At 35.3% G+C, this 22,541-nt stretch overlaps 2 long non-coding RNA genes across 4 annotated transcripts; one reads left to right on the forward strand and one right to left on the reverse strand.

Moving 5' to 3' along the window:
• The first annotated feature begins 857 nt into the window (after positions 1 to 857).
• LOC138857627 (uncharacterized) lies at positions 858 to 21,214 on the forward strand. 3 transcript variants are annotated; one of them, XR_011396799.1, is made up of 3 exons: positions 858 to 3,312; positions 13,826 to 17,843; positions 17,905 to 21,214. It is a non-coding gene; the product is annotated as an uncharacterized lncRNA (long non-coding RNA). The 3 variants fall into 3 exon arrangements; XR_011396798.1 differs by lacking the exon at positions 858 to 3,312 and adding an exon at positions 7,056 to 7,184 and having other exon boundaries at positions 13,493 to 17,843; XR_011396797.1 differs by lacking the exon at positions 858 to 3,312 and having other exon boundaries at positions 11,065 to 17,843.
• On the reverse strand, positions 6,600 to 7,045 carry LOC138855682 (uncharacterized). The gene is made up of 2 exons (XR_004975998.2): positions 6,905 to 7,045; positions 6,600 to 6,844 (listed from the first exon to the last, which is right to left on the reverse strand). It is a non-coding gene; the product is annotated as an uncharacterized lncRNA (long non-coding RNA).
• Positions 21,215 to 22,541: the final 1,327 nt, after the last annotated feature.

Below are 22,541 nucleotides of genomic sequence, written 5' to 3' on the forward strand. Positions count from 1 at the left end.
TTTCTTGCGCGAAGTTCTCTTTGATCCCTAGTGTTCCTACTTTCCTCATCATAACGTACCTCGGGATTTCCTCGACGAGACCTATGACCTCGAGTATTTCTTATTTGCTCTTCAGAGCGAATTTGTGGATCTTGCCGTCTTGTTCTATGTTGAACAGTATTTCTCATTTGCTCAACAGATCGAAGCTCGGGGTCTTCGCGCCGAGATCTATGACCTCGAGTATTTCTTATTTGTTCTTCAGAGCGGATTTCTGGATTTAGACGTCTTGCCTATGTTGAACAGTATTTAAATTTTGTTCAAAAGACTATACCTCGAGATTTTCCCGCCTGGTTCTATGTTGATTTGTATTTATAATTTTATCGGACATACGTACGTCGGAATCTAATCTACGATTAGCGTGACTTACAGTATCTTGTGACTGCTTACTATCTCTATATAAAGAGTTTGCACGAAGAACTCTTATACGTCTTCTAAACTGAAGACGACTTAGTAATACAGATTTTCTACTTAATCTAGGCACAATAATAAATAATAAATGGCTTAATATATAAAATACTTATATAATTCCGTACGTCCGGGTCTGAAAAGTTGGATCCTAGGTGCTGCTCTCTTTCACTGTAATTGAATCTTTGCTATGACTCCTTTCCTGTTCGGTGTATAGGTACTATAGTATACTGGTGCTCATATGTATATGTGTTTGCTCGCGACTGTATATAATACGGTTTTGCTTGCTTGAATACACATACTTGAAACTACAAACACAGTGTACTGATATTTATTATACTCTTGCAACATGTTGTTACAGAGTATAATAATTTTATTATATTTAAAATACATAATATTTAGTTATATTTATATTTTAGAAATTAGTAGTTTACTTCATTGTATTAAAATTAAGTACTCGGAAAACTCCTCCGTAAATTACTTTTGTCTAACGCTTTTTAAAACAGGGATCTATGATATCTATTTTGAAAGGTCTGTTCATGAAGGCTAAATTAGCAATAACTTACATATAATTAAGTATAGTGCACACATATGTAGAGCAGGTATGTAGATTTTCTTCTTTCTGTCTTAATATCTAAACCTTTCATAAGCTGCCAACGGCGCTGGGTAAATCCCAAAAAGTACTTATGTATATGTAATTTTCTTGAGTTTACAGTTCGCCTCATGACCTTCATATTAAAATGTGTCGCAAAACTAAAATAATAGATAATAGCATTTTAATCGATGGGGTCGCAGTTTATCTATAACCACATAAAAAGGATATTTAGCCCTTTTGATACTACACTACTAATATTTATCTCAGGCGATTTTTTCTAGAAAGATATTTTTGCGCTATACAAAGTGCAGCACTCTAAGAAACTTTTTTACATTGTTGTCTGGTATATTTTGTTACATGTTCAACATGATGGCTGAGAAAATATACTTATCCACTGATTATCACCAAATATTAGAAGAAATATTTGTATATAGAAATCTATATCTATCTCGATTAGTTTTAGGTGATGCAAACAACCGTTTGGTGAACAAAACTATACTCTGTTGCAACATGTTGCGAGAGTATAAAAAGAGAAATATAAAAAATGGGAACGGCGCATTGCAAGAGGCTGCTTACATATTAAGCTTAGTATATTTTAAATGGGACTAGCTAATGTGCACTAACAAATATTCATGTAATTGCGTGGACGAAAAGCGGTACCATAAATGTACAAAGCAAGCAAATAAATGTGTAAGTATGTACACAAAGCAAATACAATTATTAACTGCTTTGAGATGAATGACTTCTAATGCTTGCCCTTGAATATTTAAGGCAAATAATTAGAGAACAAGAAATAGTATTCCAACATATGACCGTAGAATGCATTGGTTCTCAATCGTTGACCCAACAACATTCTTTATTAGCAAAAGCTGCCACAAATACATGAATCCATTAACTTTACAGATTTGGACTTAAGTACCATTTTCGTGTCAAAACCTTTTTCACAAATACATACACTTCTCTTTTCTTGTATCCTGTATATTCACAATGAGCAAAAGCTACGTCAATTGCAAAATCACGTCAACATCGCAGATTAGGACTAAAGTACCATTTTCGTTTTAAAACTTTTTTCACATATACATACAAGTAGAGCATTTGGGAAAACTTGAACATTCTTATATTAACGTACAAAGTATATTTTCTTGAAACTAATAAAATCACAATGAGCTAAAGCTATGTCAATTGCAAAATCACATCAGCATCGCAGATTTGGACTAAAATTCCATTTTCATGTTAATACCATGTTCGCAGATACATACAATTAGCGCATTTGGAAAAACTTAAGTATTCTTAGAATTATTTTCAGAGTCAATTTTCTTTTAACCATTACTTGTTGATTCACTAGTAGCAAAAGCTACCACAAATACATGAAACCTCATCAACTTCACAGATCTGGACTGAAATAACGTTTTCGTGTTAAAACCTTTCTTACAAGTACATACATAGGGCAAAATCGCATCAACATCGCAGATTTGGAATAAAACAAAATTTTCATGTTAATGCCGTGTTCACAGATACATACATTTAGTGCATTTGGGAAAACTTGAATATTTTTAGATTTATAATCAGTGTCGATTATCTCTTAACCTACTTATATATTTATTATTAAAATACATCCATCAACTTCACAGATTTGGACTAAAAACCATTTTCGTGTTGAAATGTTTTTCACAAATGCCTGCATGTAGTGCATTTTGAAAAACTCGAACATTCTAAGATTTACGTTCAAAGTATTTTTTCTTGTAACCTGTATATTTACAATTAACACAAACTCAAGTTAATTGCAAAATCACATCAACATCGCAGATTTGATCTAAAATTCCATTTTCATGTTAATACCGTGTTCATACTTGTACATACATTAAATACATACATTTAGTGCATATTGGAAAGAAAACTTGAACATTCTTAGATTTACGTTCAAAGTTTATTTTCTTGGAACCTGTATACTCACAATTGGCACAAGCTACGTCAATTGTAAAAGCACACCAAAATGGCAGATTTTACCTTTCTATTCACTAGTGTCAAGCGTAAAATCAGACTACGAACAAAGGCAACCCTGACAGACTGACGAGTGACGCGACAATGATTTTTAATTGTAATAAATAGTGGCAGTTCCATTTTGTATTTCGGACAAGATGGACGGTTTATTCTTATATTTTTTGTAATACGCTTTTTAAGATGAAATTTTTACAATAAATGAAGTGTTTTAGCAAGTCGCCATTCAGATTTGTATTTCAAAATTATTAAAAAACAAAAAGAACAAAAGTAGCGTAAGTATTTTCGGTACATTAACAATTTCAGAAGTGAAATAATCTTCGCGCCGTACGTTAAATCTAAAAATGGTGAGATACAGGTCGATGACTGTGACGAAATTGCGTGAAGTGTTACGAGGACTTGGTTTGTCGGAAACGGGAACCAAACCAGTCCTGATAGAAAGACTATACGAAAATGAACGGGGGATGTACGACATAGGGGCTGCATGTCAATCATACAACGCTTATGAATGGGCGGCAGCAGCCAACACGAATGCGACGTGTGTTCAAATAAATACGGCTGAAGCTCTGCTAACGTTAGCACAGAACTTGAAACAAATGCTACATCATATTTGCATACGATCAAAGTACAGTCAACGTTAGGCTGTGCTCCTATTTTCCCACGTAGTGATGAATATTCGCATATTCAACGCCCAATTGTACATGATTTTGCATATACAGACACGTTTTCAAACGCTACGGCACCTACACATGCAGTACAAACGAATTTAGCTTTATGTTCTGCGCATGCAGCACCGCTGTCAACAAATTTAGCTTCATGTTCTGCACAAACAGTACAGCATTCAACACGACGAGTTAATTTCTCCGAAGCTAACAACGAATATCAACGAAATATGAATTCAACAATTTGCAACAACGGTGGCACTATGCCAATGTATATATGTCAACCGTTACAACACGTACCAACCTCGTCGGTTCATCGGGAACAGAACAGCAGTCCGTATAACAACGTCGCGAATGTGCATGACATAATTTCAATTATGCCAACGTTTGACTCGAAAGATAAACGGTTGACATCTATACAGTTCGTCGGAAGAGTGGATCAACTGAAACAAGCGTACAATTGGGACGAGAAAACACTTTTGTTCGCGGTACAAGCAAATCTGAGAGGAGTTGCGAACTTATGGCTCGATTCCATGCTCACGGTTTATAGCAATTGGTCAGTATTTGTCGACGACTTCCTTTATGAATTCCCCTCTGAGGTGAATTTTGCAGCCATTCACATGACACTCATGAATATGTGCCGGTTAGCAAGTGAAACGCCTGAAATGTTTTACTATAAAATATTATCAATTGGTAGGCAAAGTGCGGTGGATGATAAATATTTAATTACATATGTATATAATTAATGGATTGAACGATGCAGATATGAAACATGCGTTGTCGGTAAATGGGTATTCAAACTCTAATGAACTTTTGAATGCCATACGAAACTATTGTGCAAATAATATATTAAAAACAAGTGCGATAACAAAGCCTGCACAATTAGTGCCGAAATTAGAAAGCATTGAAGTGAAAAACGTAAATAAACCTAAAAACGATTATATACGTTTCAATTGCAATAAGCCTGGCTACATATCAAGAAATTGTAGTGAGCCACAACGTAAAGTAAGATGTGAAAAATGCGGTAAAACTGGACATAAGCCAAACGAGTGTAAATGAAACGTACAAACACAACCAAATTGCAACGAAATCTATGACGTAACTGAAAAATTTACAGTGAAACAAATTACAGTGTGTGATGAAAAAGCTGAAGCATTTATTGATACCGGTAGTGCGCGGTCACTTGTTAGTGAAAAATTTGCAAATAAATTTGATAAAGCATATCGTAAAAAATGTTATGTCAAATTAAACGGATTCACTGGTGGTTTTTATGATTGTTTCGAAAAACTAAACGTACAATTGAAAATTTATGATATCATTTTGAACGCAACTTTCTAAACTAGCTTTAGCGGTTTGGGGGTATGCACATTAAACCTAAATCTTGTATCTTATTGTGGAGCTTAGTTATGACAATTTACTTGCACAGACGGACGGACAAACAGTCAACCGGATCATTTATATATATAACGCTATATCTAACTCGATTAGTTTTGGGTGATACAAACAACCGTTAGGTGAATACTGTGTACTTTAAAGTGACTAGTGCGAACGTAATACTAATTGATTAGCGCTGAAAATTTGGAATCTTCATAGTTATTACAATTTAATTTTATGAAAGTTTTGATAAAAATTTTACAAATTGAATTAAAAATTTTATGAAATAAAACTTAAATGGTCCCTTGAGAAACCATCAGGTGCTTATATATATTTTGTTACTTGTGCAAAATTATAATATAATATATACTTATGGAAAATTATAATAAAGTGATAAGTAAAAGTGTAAAAACCCATAAATTTGTCTATACCAATATAGAATGACATAGAGAAGTTATAGTTTAATTAATCAGGAAGATCTCGAAAAGTTCGTTAGTGATTTTGATAGTGACTGGGAAACTGGTTTTTCTGACGACGATAGCATCGCTGATACAAATGTCACTATTTCGGCGATTCAACATAATTAGGGATCAGATAGAACACGATGGCCACAATATGCTATATTTTTCTCGCGCACAACGATAGATAAGGATTCTATAGAGTTTAAAAAACTACTTTGGAAGCTCTGCAGCATGTAATTTAAAGAAAGTTGGATTCAGTTTCGAGGTAGCGACCACCGTAGCATATCAATTCTTTTCATATTTTGTATTAGATGATGATGTTTCAAATATCGTAGAACAGAGCAATTTGTATTCTATACATCAAGATATTTTGAACCCTCTTAACACCACACCTGATGAAATTAAACGACCCTCATATCATGGCAGCTATGACATGAAACCGTCATGAGAAAATTCGACAATTTTTGCATATCAACAATAACGAAACGCCTCGTTTGTCGTAATATCGAGCAACAGGAAGACGAGCAACCAACTAAAACAACTCAATTATCGCATGAATCCTTATCAGCAAATATCGTTAATCGTCTGTTTAAAATACGACCATTGATTGAAGCACTTAACAAAACATTCAATAGGGTTCCAAAAATAGAACGACTTTGCATTGACGAGCAAATTTGTTTAACAAAAAAAATAAAATTTTTTTCAAACAGTATATGCTTGACAAGCCACATACTTGGGGCTACACATTTTTCTTGATGTGTGATGATTTAGGCTTTTGTTACTGTTTTGAAATTTACTCGGGGAACAAAGACTATCCACTTAAAAATGATTTCTCAGATTTCTGAATAACGATCTCATCCTAACAGTACCTCGCTACCGCCGCGTGATATTATGACAATATTAGACATTTATAAATGATGGAAAATCAAAGTGTGGTATATCCCATTGTTTATCGTCACAGCAAAACTGTTTTCTAGATTTCCATACTAACTAATCTATCTATTATCAGTTTACTAATCAATTGAATCCAGTGGTCGAAATTCGAACAATAGAAAATACAATTCATTAACAATGTTAATACTTGTAGTATTAAAATTTTATTGAAGAATTGAAACAAAATGTGAACAAAATCTAAAGAAAGTTGTATAAAACACTTTTTAAAAATAAATTTAAAAACAATTAAAATTTATAATTCCTTCTCGTGCATAATCGTATGATTTGTTTCTGGTTTTGGTTTAATTCTTCCTTGATTGAATAATCGAATGAAATCGGCCCCTTTGAATTTGTCGTCATATGTGACCACGATACACCTGCAAAAGGACACCAAAATAATTATTACAAAATAATGATAAATTGTTTAAATGAAATACCGATGAAGTCTCGAACTAATGCTCCATTGTGAAATCTTATCTTCTGTTACATATTTGTTCGTAACTTGATATCGGAAAGTTATCGGCGCTTCCTATTTCGTTGTTGCTAATATTGTCGATTCAACCAACTACATAAAATCGACCTTGGAAACTTATTTTTCCAAAAGTTATCTATCACACAATACACTTGAAATTAATCTAAAAACTTCAATGGCTATTTCCACTTCAATGTGCACTACGTGCATGTGCATTTGTGAAAAAGGTTTTAACACAGAAAATGGTATATTAGTCCAAATCTGGTTTCATGTATTTGTGGTAGCTTTTGCTTATTGTGAATACACATGTTAAAAGAAATTCGATTCTGAATATAAATCTAAGGAAGTTCGAGTTTTCCAAAATGCACTAAATATATGTATTTGTGAACACGATATTGATATGAAAATGGTATTTTAGCCCAAATCTGCGAAGTTGATGTGATTTTGCAATTGACTAATTGTGAATATTTAGGATACAAGAAAATTAATTTGCATGAACGTAAAACTTAGTAGTATGTATGTACTTATGTAATAGTATGTATTTGTGAAAAAGGTTTTAACACGAAAATGGAGTTTTAGTCCAAATCTGTGAAGTTAATGGATTCATGTATTTGTGGTAGTTTTTGCTTATTGTAAATACAAAGGTTAAAAGAAAATCGACTTTAAATAAATATAAATCTAAGGATGTCTCTGTTAGTTCAAATATGCGATATTGATGTGATTTTGCAATTGACATAGCTTTTGCTCAATATGAATATACAAGTACAGGTTACAAGAAAGTAGACTTTCGACGTAAATCTAAGAATGCTCAAGTTTTTCCAAATGTTTTACATGAGTGGATTTGTAAAAAGGTTTTTAACACAAAAATGGTATTTTAGTCCAAATCTGTTAAGTTGATGGTTTCATGTACTTTGGTAGCTTTTGCTACTAGTGTCAAGTACGCTCCTTTGCAGATTTCGTCGTTTTGTGTCCCACTCTTTTGCATTGGAACCAGATGTTCGGAGGAAGTTCAAGATAGTCTGGTTAACCCTCTTTACTTGACCATTCGCCTTCGGCGTTCTAAAAGCAGCTTTTATATGCTGAATGTCATTTGTATTGCAGAAATCAGTAAACAGCTTAGCCGTATACGCGGTACCTCGATCGCTTGTGATTCTCGTTGGTAGACCGAAATAGCTACACAGTTCGTTGAACACTTGCAACACTGGTTGCGTTTTAGTGTTGCGCACTGGTTTGAAATAAAATATTTCGTAAAAACGTCACTTACTGCGACAGTATGCGTATATCCTGTTTTACTTCTAACAAATGGGCCTAAATAGTCGGTATGTAACGTGCGGAAAGGAATAGGATCTACTGCGTCTATGTAGAGATTACCTTCAGGTTTACCTCCGATTGCCTTGTTGTAGCAAGATTCTATGCACACTGCAATATATTCTTTCACGTATTCTCATACTTTCGGAAACCAAAATGCCTCATAGATTAGTTTAACAGGTTTTTCTTTGCTGAAATGACCCATACCATCGTGGCAGTACTTAGTCACTCGCCATCTCACCACTTTTGGTACAACAAAAAATCGTATATATTATTATTATTCGTTTTTCAATGCGTTACATGATCTGACTTTCGTATCGCCTTAAGGACGTTAACAATTTCGCAGATATTCTTATCTTGTAGCTGCATTGTTAGTAACCAATCGTCGTTTGTGTCGGAGATATTCATGACTTGCTTATGTTCATTTATGTCGTTGTCATCAGCAGGGGATCGACTTATGACATCCACATGCTGTATTCGCGCACCTGGTTTATGCACGCATTCAAAGTTAAACTCATTAAGTTGCATCCACCATCGAGAAATACGTGGTATAAGCTCTGTTTTCGTTTTTACACTCGAAATGGCGGCGCAGTCCGTCCCCACTTTAAACGGTTTTCCGAGTAATATTACAATATATACGGAATCGCTTTAAAGATTTCACCACGGCAAGGACCTCGAGTTCTTAGCTGTGGTAACGTGTTTCTATGTTGGTACATCGTCGACTGAAGTACATGACTGCGTTCCAGGATTTACCTTCGTCAACAGATTGTAGCAATACTGCTGCTAGACCAATGCTACTCGCGTCAGTATGAACTTGATGTAACGCTTTGAAGTCATATAACACAAGCCCCGGCTCTTTTGTGAGTGCATCTACAAGTTCATCGAATGCGTTGTCTTCTACTGCACCCCATACAAAATTTCTGGTAGCAGCTTTGGTCGTAAGCCTCGTCAATGGTCGGGCAATAATTGCGTAGTTTTTAACAAATTTCCGGAGAAATCCGGTTAATCCTAGGAATCTTCTTACTTCGGTTCTGTTCGTAGGTTTGTTCATAAAATTAATGGAATTGATTTTAGACTTACCCGGTCTTATGCCGTCTTTTGAGAGAATGTGTCCCAAGAAACTTATCTGAGTTGAGAGAAAATTGTATTTTTTTCGTCTTAACGTTAATCCGCTCTTTTCAAGTTGGTCCAAAAACTTATTTAGCGTTTCGATACCGTCGTTGATTGTTACACTCGGGATAATTACGTCGTCAACGTTTTCACACAGTTTATTTATCATGGTTTGAAAAACAGTCGACGCGTTAACCAAACCGAACGGCATGCGATTATATTCGTAGTGTCCACTGTTCGTTATAAATGCTGTATATTTTTTCGCACTCTCACAAATCTCAATTTAGTGATAACCAATGTTCAAATCAAGGGTAGTAAAATAAACGTTTCCTGCGAGCGCGGCGAATAATTCGTCTATGATAGGCATAGGAAAAGGTTCTTTCATTGTGACACGATTTCACTGTCGATAGTCCACGCACAGACGATGCTCATTATTTTTATTCTCCACTAATACTATTGGGAATGCGTAAGGAGAATTAGACACACGTATAATTTCTTTTCGGAGCAAATCACCTTCGAGTATACATTTTACGTTTTTTGAACACAATACGTTACGACCGAGTAACACATTGTTTTTCATATCACTTCACCAACACAAAATGCTTCCTTGTCGACGAAATTTTTTTACCAATGTGTTTTGTTGATTAATCGGAGCGATGTACTAAACGACTAAGAATCGCATGATAAACAATAGTTACAAAATATGTCTTCAGTTGATAGTTTCAATATGTTGGAGCCTTACCCGAGTATTCTGTACGTTGTTTCCCTAGCGCAACGTCAAACTTCGGAAATTTGGTTGAGATGACAACTTGTTGCTCATATTGACAAATAATAGAGCTTCAGAAAGTAAGCTTAATTAATATTCCGGTAAAATGTACCAGAAAACTTGGAGAAAGGTACATACATATTTAACAAGCTGCAAAAAACCGCGCTAGTCCACTACGTCTTAGGTGGTATGCATAATATAATGATCGTTATATCTCAGAAACAATAGCTCTTCGGAAAAAAGGACCAACGTTTCGCTCGAAATTGTGGAAACTATTTTTCGGCCTTTGAATGTCTAAATTGACCGGACTACGTTATAAAGGAACTGTGTCATTGTTCTAATTACACATTTTAACAAAAATAGAACTTAGTCATTTAGAGCTACATAATTATAAAAGAACAAAATTTCCCCTTGTGACACGAAACTTTAATAATAACCACACTTTTTGTGTACTTTTTTGTAAAATTACTTAGATTTTTAGTATATTGTAAATATCCCTTTAGTCTTGTAAATATCCCCTGCATCTTTGCAATATACATAATATTTTAAAGAAGAAAGAAATAAAGAAAGAAAAGTTTATTCATCACAACAAATAATAAAATAAAAATTCACTTAAATCCCAATTTGCCCAATATCAAGTTCCGACAATGCCTGCAGTTTGGATTATCAATAGTTTATTTTTTATACCACTTTAGTTCATTAAAATTCTACCATTCTTCTCCAAACTGTTTCTTGTATGTTGGTTATTGCACTCCCCATTTTGAGTAAAAGCTCTAACCGTAGACGTTAAGCTGGGAGCTTAACATTTGGCGTTTTTGTGTGGCTGCAGATGCAACATTATAAAAAAAATCAATTTAAGCCGAGAGCCTCAGTAAATAAGTTATAAGAAATAAAACAATGTGTAAAAGTAAAGATCGCGTTTTAAAAAGGCTAAAGACGCACTAAAGATAATTAATTTGTAAATATTCTTTTATGTTATGGGTAAAGATATCCATACAAATATAAATAAAAATGTACCATAAACATCCTATTCTGAAAAGACAGTTCTCAATTTATATAAGAATTTAAAGTTCGATATACATACGATGTTTTTGTGTTTTATCACAAATAAATTTTTGATGATTAGGGTTATGACACTGTCAAGGTTTTAGACTTTGGGTACAAATACTGGAAATAAATATACATAAATATTTGCATGCATAGTACATATTTATTTATAATTTCATAATATGTTGATATGTAGAAATAAAGAAAATGTAAAAGGCGTTTACGGGGTTTCCGAAAAATGGAATATTCATGCCTTGGAAATATCGTTATTATTTTTAGTGCCACAAAATGATAAATTATTGTGCTCCATACATTCGGTGTACATAAATTATGCTCACATATATAATATTATACCTATTATATATATGGTAGACACTTATTGTATGTGTAAATATACCACACAAAAACATTGATATATAAAAATAAATTTAGCTTTTGTGGAAAAGATGGAGAACTAAAAATGGCAATATCATCAGATTAAAGGATTATAATTTTTGGTTTTCATTAGACTGACCGAGTGGTGTTCACATCGTTTGTAGTCATATTCATTCGACAATTGCTTTTAAGCGGGAAGTAATTCTGTAATGTCTGTCAATTTGACACAGAGAACTCGTTAAGTAATGAATAGAGCGAGCTTAAATAATAATATTTTCAGCTTTGAGCTTCTTATTTTCAACATACTTATGATTGAATGTTTGTTTTAAATTAATAGTTCAGAACTCAACATTCTAAAAGTATTTTTTTTTATACTACCACCTAAAAGTAATCGAGATGTATACCGAATTATATATATATAAAGGATCAGGATAAAGAGACGAGTTGAAATCTGGGTGACTGTTTGTCCGTCCGTCCGTCTGTATCTGCAAGCTGTAACTTGAATAAAAATTGAGATATCTTTATGAAACTTGGTACATATGTTTTTTGGTACCGTAAGACGGTTGGTATTGCAGATGGGCGTAATCGGACCACTGCCACGCCCACAAAACGCCATTAATCAAAAACAAATAACTTGCCATAACTAAGCTCCACAACAAGATACAAGACTCTTATTTGGTATACAGGATCAAATTAGGGAAGGGCATCTGCAGTTTAAATTGTGTTTAGGTTTAATGTGCATACCCTCAAACCGCTAAAGCTACAATAACAAAATTCACTGAGAACAAATGTTTTTAGCTTCTATATATAGTGTGAAAATAGGGGGCTGACAACCCTGCCCACTCCCATATAATGGTACTGTTAGGAACTATTACTTGTAAAAGCGCGATAAATCAGGCACTAAACACGCCAGAGTCATTAAATTTTAATTCAGGGATGGTATGAGATCACTTTATAGGAACCGACTTCAAAATTAGACAGTGGACATGGCCACTTTTAGGGGAAAACCTTGAGATCTGCTTAACCGAATTTTTTCGATGCACTCTTACTCAAGTCAAAACGGAAATAACAAAGCTCACACAAGGGGCAACTACATTATAAGTTAATGGATATATTAAAGCAACATGTCACGTGATGTAATATTTAATATGCCTATTTATACACGAACATTAACAAAAATATCATTGCTTCCTGGAGGAACCACCAGGCGTTTAAGGGTTAGGTTTACGTACAAAGTCGATTTTCCTGTAACCTTTATACTGACAATAAGCAAAGATTACGTAAATTGCAAAACAAAATCTACTTCGCAGATTTGGACTAAAATACCATGTTAGAACCCGTTTCGCAAATATATACATGTAGTGCATTGGTGAAACTTAAATATTCTTATAAATACACATTCTTAGATTTTCGTTCCTGGTCGATTTTCTTGTAACTTTTATATTCACAATTAGCATAACATACCACAAGTACATAAAACCATCATCTTCACAGATTTAGACTAAAATACCATTTTCGTTTTAAAACGGTTTTCAAAAATACATATGTACATGTAGTCCATTTGGAAAAACTTGAACATTCTACGATTTACGTTAAAAATCAATTTTATTGTAACATGTATAAGTATATTCACAGTAAAATCTACTTGAATTGTAAACAAACATCAACTTCGCAGATTTGACCTAAACCACCTTTTCACAAATACATACAATGCGATTGTAACCTTTATAGTGTCATATTTTTATGTTAATACTGTTTTCACAAATATATTATATTACTTACACCTAGTTCATTTGGGAAAAATTGCACATTCTTAGATGTACGTTCAAATTTGATTTTCTTGTAACAAATTAGCGAAAGCTACGTCAATTACAACATAAGATCAACTTCGCAGATTTGGACTAATATACCACTTTTTTGTTAATACCTTTTTCGTAAACCTTTCAGGCAGTTCATTTGTGAGAAAATACATGCTTTTAGATTTCCATTTGAAGTCGATTTTCTTGTGACCCATGTATTGGCAATTCGCAAAAGCTACGTAAATTAAAAAAAAAATCAACTTCGCAGATTTGGACTTGACTATAATTTACGTACTACATTATTTCGTACAGATTTGGACTAAAAACCATTTTCCTGTTAATACCGTTTTCACGTTTAACGTTATAAGTGAAAATACATAGTTTATAATTAAAATTATAATTTAATGTTATTCCAAATTTTTATTACACTATAATACAATTTATCTTTTATGTTATTTTTGAACTATTTATAATCGTGAAGGATCGATGTCGAATGAAAATTATATACCGCTCTGGATAGTAAAGTAGTCGAATTGGCGCATGTGGAACGGTCATAGCGCGGAGAATCGCTGCCGTTCCAATGTACAATCCAATTGGGTAAACAGATGAAGAAGCGCGAAGGATCCTTGATGAGAAGCAGTTTATAATCGAATCCAATGTAAAAGACGCGTGTGGAGCGGTGTCAAGTCGAGTGATCCCGTCTCTTTTGTTAGTTTAACGTGTGCTGTGTCAACATGTGTGGTGTTCTCAAATGGTAAGATTGGTGCTGTCGTCGTGTATGGTGAGATCCTGTGAGTGTTCTCAGATATATTCCCAGCTGTGGTATATTGGTTATTATCTTGTGTATATGGTGGTTTTAATTAGGGTGTACCATTAGTTTCCTGGGTGGAGCAACAATACATGTCGTACATTGGGGATTCAGTTTTAACCACAAAGGGCTTTGCTTTTTAAACGTTACTTCTACAAGAATAAACATTTGTAGAAGTCTTAGAACTTGAAGACAGGTTACCAGTTACCATATTTGATAACTCTTTTTCTATCTTTGCTCACTTTCGTGCTCTGTAACTACGATAATGTTGAGCTGTTTTCCTTTTTGAAATTGGTTTATAATTATTGTTATCATTGTGAAAATATGTTTCCCGCGAAATTATAAATTTAAACACATAAGAAACAATCGACAAATCAACAGTAACGTACCTAAACATAACCTCGAAGCCACTGCGTCCCCTATTGCCTCCTTTTCATTTTTTTTAATTATATTCAACGACGACAAGCGACAGGCAGCATCAAAATACTAACATATACACGTTCTTATGGGCTCAGTTAGACATCACACAAAGACGACAGCGAAGTTTCCTTGGGCGGCAAATGTCATCTTAAAGCCAGCTTCTTGAACATTTTGAAGACGGCAGCGATTTATTAAACAGCTGATGTACACAATTTTGTTGTGGCCGTACTAAAATACGCAAATGAAATTTAAATATTTTATTCAAAATTTTTGTGCAAAGGTCAACTCAACAGAACTGCATAAGCCTCTATTCGGTGCATGCTTTGTTCAGCACACATGCAGCCTCTTATGTTACAACTTGTTTAAAGTAGTTGAGAATTATCAGTAACAAGATATTAATAGGATAGCGGAACAAAGTTTTTTGAAAAAAAAGTATTATTCGGAATTTCTTGCTCTGCTGTGCTAAACGCGGTTGAACGAATGCACTTGATAATTTTGCTGGTAGGTATGTATGAATGTATGTATCTATTCTTACTCTGCTGGGCCAAATGCGGTGGAACAAATGCGCTTGATAATTTGGCCGGTAGGTATGTACTTGTGTGTATGTAATGCTTCACATACACACTAACCACTGCGTCTTAAACGTTTAACACAACATTTTTCCGAGCTCCCATTAGAAGATTCACTTCAAAAAAGGTTATTTTGATTATAGGTATAATATATTGTAACATTTAAATGAGAGGGGCGATTGTGCCACGTTATGTACATTGAATGGGTCGTCATATTGATCGACCATTTCTGTTAATTTTAACTTTTTATCGCGGTTTATTTGAATTCTTTTTTCCATTTTTTTTCGGTAGAATCGGCGGATTCTTTATTATTTGCATTTTCGCTATTATATGCGGGTGGTAGAAAGTATAGTTTAACGAACGGACTGAGTACGAAGATCAACTACTCGTACACGATATTTCCGCCTGAGCCGTAGTGTAGATTTTCTATGTGGCCAAGCCGCCATGCTGTAGAGGGCAGACAATCACCATGTATTAGTACACAATCTCCAAACTTTGGCGCCTTTTCTGATAATTTTTATTATTTCCCATCGGCTCAGGTATGGCCAGAATAAGTGCTCCTTTAAGAAAGTGCCCTGAAGGTAGGGCGCTGAAATCTGAAGGATCTTGCGAGAGGGTTGTGAGTGAATGCGGCAGGAGGGCACGCCGTTAGCATGCAGTGTTCATGCACAGGTGTCTTGTGCCGTTAACTTGCAAACGGATGCGAATGTTGTTGTTAACCATGTTGTAGCTATAGTTGTTGATGTGATACCGGAAAAATGATGACTCTGGTACATATAAACTTAATTCTAGGGTGCAATTTAAGAAAGCAACAACAGCTTGGTAGCATTAGTGCAGATCATTTCGGATTAATATTTATAGAAATGAAAAACGGGCTAATAAATTATTTTAAGTAATTGTAAACTATTTTTAAACAGTTATCGATTAGAAAGGATATATAAGTCAGGAACTGCCCTTGAAAAGCGAAGCATACTGCGGAAATAGTTAGACTTTGGCCGGCCAGATCGCGGTTTTGACGTTAAAATTCCGGTTTGTTTTAAATTGTTTACGACGCGCTGGACAGAAAAGTACGTTCTTCCAATAGTTTGCCCAATTTTTCTGAAACTTAATGATAATTTTTCTTTCCGACAGACCAATTTCTCATCCTTTGGTTTCCATTTTTTTAAATATCATTAAAACGCGTCACGAGCTCTTTAAACGACTTATTATATTAAAACACAATAGAATCTACGCAAAAAGAACAAGGAACAAATTCATGAGAAGTAACGGTATTTCCAATTCAAGCTAACTGAACGCAGACTCTCTGGTGCCTATATTTACTTGTTATTATACTAAAATCCCGTTATCTCAAAAATGAAAATAGGAATATACATTTTTGTTTTTGCATTTTGAACTTAAGAATATAAAGAAGAAATACATGAGGCAGGTAAAAACCCATATAATTCTCCTATAAGAACTGTTCCAAAAAAAGGCACCGATGAACAAGGCAAGCAAAAAAAGATAATGGTAATTGATGTGCAAAAAATAATGCTCTGACAATCACAGACAGATATCCAATACCTGATGTAAATATAATATGACTGTACAAAATTTAAAAAAAGCGAAAGTATTTTCAACCGTAGATTTAGAATCAGGATTCCTCCAGATTCAAAGAAAGAAATCTGATAGAGCAAAAACCGCTTTTGGAATTAATGTATACATATTATACAGATTGGTACATTTGCTTATGTCTATATGGGCGATGTTCTATAATAATTTTTTCTTTTTCACCCAAAGAACATGTCAAACACGTTTTAACTGTAATAAATGTATGTAGCCAACATGAAAGTTTCAGTAAAAAAAAAGGTAAAATTTTTTACAAGACTCAGTCGAGTATGGGCACATAATTAAACATAATAGGATTATAGTGGAATTTCTATCACTAAACCTTTAACCATTCGTTTAACAGGGGATCAACGAATGATAAGAAAAAATCAAAGCACCAAAGTAGAAATAAAATTAGACGAGGCAGCACTGAACGCACTGCAAAAAATTGGAATCGTTTTTTTGGAACAAATATAACTCTTTCAACCAGATTTCTCCAAACCATCTTATTAAACCACTTATGCAAGTAGTTTTGCTATTGGGGCAGTACTGTTTCAAAATATAGAAACAGTTGCCTCAAAAGTTACGAAACTACATATATGGGGTAGCAAATCTAACTATTTACACAGACCATCAATCACTCATTTATTTAATACCAAAAGAATCCGAATACAAAATTAAAAAGATGGAAAAATTTAACTGAAGAATATGGAACAAAACTTGTTTGCCAACCAAGACACCAAATGTTTTGTTATCCTTCGAGAGACAAGGCATTTTCAGGGCATATGTAGCCACTGACACAGCTGCGCTAGGACGCGAACCAGAACGAGAATAGGTTGATGGAGAGCGAACTTACTTCACCAGCGTATCTGGGGCAACTGCTGTCTAGGATAGATGGACCTCTCACCCCCTCCCGACTCAGATGGACATGCGGCCCGCAGAGATGGTTGAAAGTGTCATATATGACACGGCCTTGTCTCTCGACAAGAATATGGAACAAAACTTGTTTGCCAACCAAGACACCAAATGTTTTGTTATTATCACGACTACAAATAAATGCGAATACTGATAGTTTGCAACATTCGGCAGAAAGTTTACCTGTATAACAGTTTAGAAGGGTAAAACAACCATTAAATTCATTTAAAAACCAAATTATAGTTCTTTAATGTATCCAAATAGAGTACGCCATGCAATTAATTACAAGGACATATATGACTTAATAGAAAAATTAAGGTTGCGAGACCAATTGTAAGAAATGCCTTAAAATAGAAGTGGAAATATTATTTCATGTCAAACATCACAATATTGATCACCTTCCAACTTGTAAATTTGTAATATCACTAACCCTGTTGGTGGGAAATACTTAAAATTCCGAAGTTCAAAATGCCAACCCATCAATGGGCTTTTTGAGGGTTAATATCTTCCCAAAAGGTAAAGTAAAGTCGTAGTTGAATACATGCAAATGGACATTTTTCACATGAGCAATAATATATACCTACGAAAATGGAAAGTAAATTAAATTGTCATGAGTACATAGAAGAAATTATATTTCAAGGGTACCCTAACGCCAAACATCTCATGACGGACAATGAAAATGTATTCGTAGGCAACGTAGCGAAGGCAGTGTATGACAGACTTCAAATTACACATGCCCTGACGCCAGTACACCATTCAACAACGATCGCTCATGTGGAACGGATGCACGGTACGTTCATAGACATTTCGACAAGCTTGGCAGTTTAAAACTAAACTAAACTAAAAATATCCCGACATTAAAGATATACTCGAGGGATAGGATAAGTTTCTTCAATATCATACAAGGTGCGTTCCAAAGTAAACAATAAAAAAAGTAACTGAGTAAGCTCTAGTGACTCTATATGTCGACTAGTGCGTTAGAATCTGCTATCCTTAATCGACTTCCAGTAAAAATTTCATGACGTTTCATCTATTGGAAGTGAAGTTATTGCGTTTTAAGTGTCAGTATGTTTTTGTCATCGGTGCGAAAATGAGCTTCGAACAAAGAGCCAACATTAAATTTTGTTTTAAAATTGGTCAAACTTTTACTGAAACGTTTCAATTGATGAAACACGTTTATAGCGATGATTGCCTATCCCGTAGCAGAGTACACGTTTCAACGTTTTCAAAGTCGTCGTGAGGACATAAATGAGAAATAAGCCGAAACCCAAAAAATCGCGCCTGGAGAAGTCAAAAGTGAAGACAATGCTGATTTGTTTTTATGATTCTAAGGATATTGTCCACAAAGAATTTATTCCACCCGGCCAAAACGTTAATGCGGTATTCTACCTTGGAGTTGTTCGGTCCGAATATCGCGAAGATGGAAGTTGGCGTTTGTTGTACGATAATGCGCCTCATCGATTGACGCTTGTGGCCGATTATTTGAACAAAAATCACATTTTAACAATCAGCCACTCCCCGTATTCACCTGATATGGCACTGTGCGACTTCTACCTTTTCGGAAAAATGCATTTGCTGATGAAAGGAAAGCGTTATGCAGACGTGGAGGCCATTCAAAAGGCTTGCCCCGGCATACTGGCGGCATACCGGGCAACGAGTTAAAACATTCGTTCGACATGCTTTTGGACCGTGCAAAAAGCTGAAGGAAACTATTTTGAATAAAATTAATTGATTTTGCCGATAAAACCATTTGTTCTGTCTTTTTTTTTAAAGTCCTGTTTACTTTGGAACGCACCTTGTAATAAAGATAGGCAAGTTATAACATATAAACCTAGATACATAATATACAGTCGAACAGATCGCCGTAATAAAATTGCAACAAAATATAACAAACACAAAGTAAAACAAGTAAGGAAGGGCTAAGTTTGGATGTAAACGAACATTTTATACTATCGCAAAGTCAAATAGTATACTCGTTTGAGATTTCTTTGTGGATTGACTGATATTTTCGGTAGAACTATAGGCACTGGGGTCCACATATTTAGGACTTAGGGGCTTGAACAGTTTGCGTTCGATTTAGACAATTTTGGCCACAAGGTGGCATACTTTCATCGCATTATTCACGCAAAATTTTATCCCGATACAGTCATTGTTAGCAGATTTGCATAGTGGAAAGTGAAAGAATGAATCAGATGAAATTGAAAATGGTGTTATATGGGAAATAGGCGTGGTTGTAGTCCGATTTCGCCTATTTTCGCACTATGACATAGAAATGCCGTGCCACGCCCACTGTCTAATTTTGAACGCGGTTCCTATAAAGTCATCTCATACCATACCAGAGATAAAATTTATTGTCTCTGGCGTGTTTAGTGCTTGATTTATCGCGCTTTTAGTAGTTTTTAACAGTACCGTTATATGGGGAGTGGGCGGAGTTGCCACCCGATTTCACCCATTTTCACACTGTAGGTAGAGGTTCTAAAAACATTTGCTCCCAGTGAATTTTGTTGTTATTCCATTAGCGGTTTAGGAGATATGCACATTAAACCAATTAAGGGCGAGACCACGTCCACTTTAAAAAAAAAATTTAAACTGCAGACGCCCCTCCCTATTGTGATCCTGTATACCAAATAAGAGTCTTGTATCTTATTGCGGAGCTTAGTTATGGCAATTTATTTGTTTTTGAATAATAGCGTTTTGTGGGCGTGGTAGTGATCCGATAACGCCCATCTGCAATACCAACCGTCTCACGGTATCAAGAAACATGTCTACCAAGTTTCATAAAGATATCTCAATTTTTACTCAAGTTAGAGCTTGCACGAATAGAGTTCATAATAGGAATAGAGTTCATAATTTTGGGAATACTCTCACTCGGATTTGTCGATAGAATTACAGACCTAACAAAAAATATGTTTTGACTGAGGCAGACATAGTGTAGTTATTTGAGGACACAAAACTTGTGTAGAATGTAGCCAATTTAACGACTACATGTACACCATACGCAACTATTATGTGAAACAACTACAATGCTTATCCAGACCATGACGATTTAATAGAAATAAGAACATGCTTAAATCATTTAATAGAAAACAATAAGCGATAGATAAGTAATACTCCATTTGAAAAAAAATATTAGAAAAACTTGAACCAAAATCAGTTGTTAAAGAATTTGTAATCAGAGAAGTTTATAAAGAATTACATAAAAGCGATTACAAATACAATAAAACTTGCTCAAAAAGTAAATTTTTATTCTGGAAATTTAGACTTAAACAATATTCACGAACTTATTTCAAATAATGTTTGTGTGCACAGGTATGCGGTAATCACAATTTATAAATACCCTATCATTAATAATATATGTAAATTATTTAATTTAATTCCATTAACCTAAAACATAGAAAATTACAAATTGAAAGAAATAAAAAGGATTGTGTTAAGAGAAGAAAGAATTTACAGGAATAGTATAATAGTTAAAGCAAATAACTGAAGTACGGAAATAGAGAAACACTATGCACTGGGTGCATCGTGTGATGTGAAATAATAAATAGAAAATAAATCTTAAACATCCTGCCCGGTTGTTGTTGTTGTTGATAAATTCCAGATTCGTCGTCGTCGAGGTCATCTAACGGGAGGCCCAGGAAACGAGCTGTTTCGACGGGGTCGGACCATAGGGAGAAGGGTGTTAGATGAGTGGGGTTCGTTGGGCATGCAAAGAGGTGGTTAGTGTCATGCGGAGACTCATTGCACGCAGGACATGTGTTTGGTATGTCGGGGTCTATTCTGGATAAGTAGGAGTTTAATCTGTACAGCATCCAAAACGAAGTTGCGCGAGGGTCACTCTGGTTTCGCGAGGCAACTCGAGCTCTACGTCTGCTATGGGTGGTGGTTTGACTCGTATTACGCCATTCACTGAGAGGGAGTCTGTGAAGGTGTTGATGGCTCCAAGTCCGGTCGGCGTACTGTCTAATGTCGTCGACGTAATCAAGGAAAGACCTCTTGATGTTCCTAGGAGGCGGCTCCGCTACAGGCAGGCGAGGCTTCTACGAAAACACCCCAGTAGAAACTGCTTAGAGAGGAGTTCGTTGTGTTCCTTAACTGGAAGCATACGGGAATCACTATGTAGGTGTTCGATTGGAGACATCAAGAGGCATCCCGTGATAGTCCGGAGTGCAGTGTTCTGACAGGTCTGAAGCTTCTTCTTCTGCGTGTCACTGCATCCAGGCGACCATATTGGGGATGCGTAATTTAGAACCGGCCGGCCGATTGCCTTGTATGTTGCCAACAACGTTTCTTTGTCTTTTTCCCAAGAGCTGCCGGCAAGCGACTTGAGGATTTTGTTGCGGCTCTGTATTTTGGCAGTTATCGCGGTCGTGTGAGGAGAGAAAGAGCACAGACTGTCCAAAGTGACGCCTAAAATTTTAGGGTTATTGACTGTCGGAAATTTTGTGCCATCGACTGAAATGTTCAGGTCCAGTCTGTACTCCTTCGTCCAAGTTGTGAAGATGGTCGCTGTGGATTTGGTTGGGGAGAGTGTTAGGTTCCTTGCAGAAAAGAAGCGAGAAAGATCGGAGAGGTGGCCGTTTACTTTTGAACACATGCCATCGATTCCATTACCCGACGTCAATATCGTACAGTCATCAGCGTACGAGGTCATTGAAATTCCCGCTGGTGGCTGGGGGAGTTTTGAAATATAGAAATTAAACAGTAGCGGGGAGAAGGGATGCTGATCATCTGCTAGATTCAGGTGGTGAGTGAATGACGGGAGTAACAAGGCCTCAAGTGTCTTCACTACTGGGGAAAGGAGAGTTATCGGACGATAAGACTCCCCTTTGTTGGCGGGTTTCCCAGGCTTCAGTAGTTGGACCACTCTTCCGACTTTCCACACATCGGGTATTTGAAGAGTA

This window comes from Bactrocera oleae, chromosome 5 (assembly GCF_042242935.1).
Source record: "Bactrocera oleae isolate idBacOlea1 chromosome 5, idBacOlea1, whole genome shotgun sequence".
Taxonomy (NCBI): domain Eukaryota; kingdom Metazoa; phylum Arthropoda; class Insecta; order Diptera; family Tephritidae; genus Bactrocera; species Bactrocera oleae.